The sequence below is a fragment of the Ixodes scapularis genome, unplaced genomic scaffold, assembly GCF_016920785.2.
Source record: "Ixodes scapularis isolate PalLabHiFi unplaced genomic scaffold, ASM1692078v2 PGA_scaffold9__187_contigs__length_104089568, whole genome shotgun sequence".
NCBI classification, from domain to species: domain Eukaryota; kingdom Metazoa; phylum Arthropoda; class Arachnida; order Ixodida; family Ixodidae; genus Ixodes; species Ixodes scapularis.
The window spans coordinates 100945757-100948025 of NW_024609884.1; positions in this window are offsets into that span (position 1 = coordinate 100945757).

The window sequence follows — 2269 nt, forward strand, 5'->3', positions numbered from 1 at the left end:
CCTTTCAGTCCCCTGCATCTTCTTCCAAGGCTTTCTGAAGACAACTCGAGCACTTCCATCAAGCATATTTATTTATTCATTTATTTATTTTACCCTCAGGGCCAGAGGCGTTACAAAGGAAAGGGGGTTAAAAAAGAGAAACAAAAAACACACAAGAGCAAAACGGCAGGAGGACTCCATAAAGGTATGTGAAGCAATATATGTTAGTTAAGGCATTTCTAAAACTCTTACTGTCCAAACCTTCGGCAACATCTATGGGAAAGTGATTTTAATATAAATAAATGCTGGTCACTTTTCAAGTCCTCATTCTCCAAGTCGTGCACGCATTTTTCCGAAAGTAGCCTCAAGTTGCAGCACCAGAGGTTGGAAAAAGCAGGCTTTCCTGCTGACCGACTTCGTTCCACATTTGAGAGGTTCATCCTCAAACCACAACTTCCGCAAGCTGTTTCAAAAAGGAAAGTTCGTTTCGCTGTGATTCCCTACATGTACAATTCCGCTCACCGTTTAAGATCTATCGCGTCCTAGTTCGACAAGAGTGTTTTTTTTTTTTTTTTTGCTTTTGTTTGCGCTTTAGACAGATGTGTAGAAAGGTTAATGAGAGTGACAGCCCCAGAGGTTGCAATGTAAAGCATGCCAAAAAGTTCGAAGAATGAGAAAAAAGAAAGGTTTCTTCAATTCCACTAAGCTGTGGCAGTAAATGCATTAGGCAGACTGGGAGATGCGTCAACCATCGACTCAGAGAACATAACTCGGAAGCATCAAAGGCTTCAAACGAGTCGTATCACCCAATTGTCGTTCACAGCCGCACGTGCGATGACTGTACTCCTTATTTCTCTGATACTACAATACTGGGCCCGCACCACAACAAATTTGGGAGGGATATCCATGAATCCTTTGCCATGGGGACTGTAAACAACAAAATTTCTGCCCATTATCATTGACAAAGACAAAGGTCAAATTCCTAACACCAGAGATGACTATATTACTGACACCTCGTTGTGACGCTAGAGCTTTTTAAACTTTTTATATTTATAGTACATTTCCCTTTGGGACTGTAAACAACAATATTTCTGCACGTTCATTATCATTGACGATGACAAAGGTCGAATTCTAAGTAATCGGAGATAACTAGATTAGTGATACCCCGCCGTGACGCCAGCGCTTTTTAAACTTTTATATTTAGAGTAAATTATCTTTCCTGTATAACAATTATCTCCGTTCCCTCTTTAAGAACGTTGAAACCTTTGGGGGGCAGTTTTATCGTTGTGCCATTCTATGTTGTAGCTAAATGAAAGATGTCCTGTTCCCGTCCTCGTCCTCGCTGTTTTATACCTTCAAGTTTTGTAGCTATTAACGAACACGCTCGTTTCCAATTGTAATATACATTCAGCACTATTTAATTTCAGGCACCACATGCTGCACCGTTCAGAGACAGAGTTAGTATCAGTCGGAAGGAGAGACATGTCAGAGTCATTGGGAATTTTATGATAAATAACACAGTCATCTGCGAACAGACTGGTAGATGAACATACATCATTAGGTAAGTCGTTAATATAGATAAGAAATAAGCGGGGCCTTATAACAGAGCTCTGGGAAACACCTGAAATGTCTGGCGAAGGTTAGGAATCAACATCATTGACAGTTACAAACCGCGATCGATTAGTAAGAAACGAACGTAGCCATGCAACGACGGTAGGGTCTAAATTAAGTTTGATAAGCTTTTGAGTGAGAAGGGAGTGAGGGGCCTGGTCGAAGGCTTTAGAAAAATCTAGGAAAATACAGTCTACCTGAGAGCCGCGGTCAAGAATAGAATGATGGTCATGGGTAATACAAAAGAGCTGAGTCTCGCAAGAAAATGATTTGCGGAAGCCATGTTGAGCATGACAGAAGAAAGAGTTTGATTCTAAAAAATTTTAAAAAAGTGAGAGCATATGACTTCCCTACTGAAAAAAACCATTTGAAATTCAAACGGGTGGCAAACTGGTCGCCCGTTTGAATCAAACCTGTCGATCCGTTTGGATCAAACGTGATTATGGGATACGGGTACCCGTTTGGAAACGGTACCCGTTCGAAACGGTACCCGTTTGATACAGGTGCCCGTTTGATACGGGTGCCGTATGGTACGAGTACCCGTTCGACATGGCACGGGACCACACGTTTGAACGTGCCCTTCGAAATTGCAAATTATGCGCTAGCCCTAAATGGGTATCGTCTGGGAGGTTGGTTATCTTAAACATATTTAAGACGTCCCGAAACTCATAAACGTATT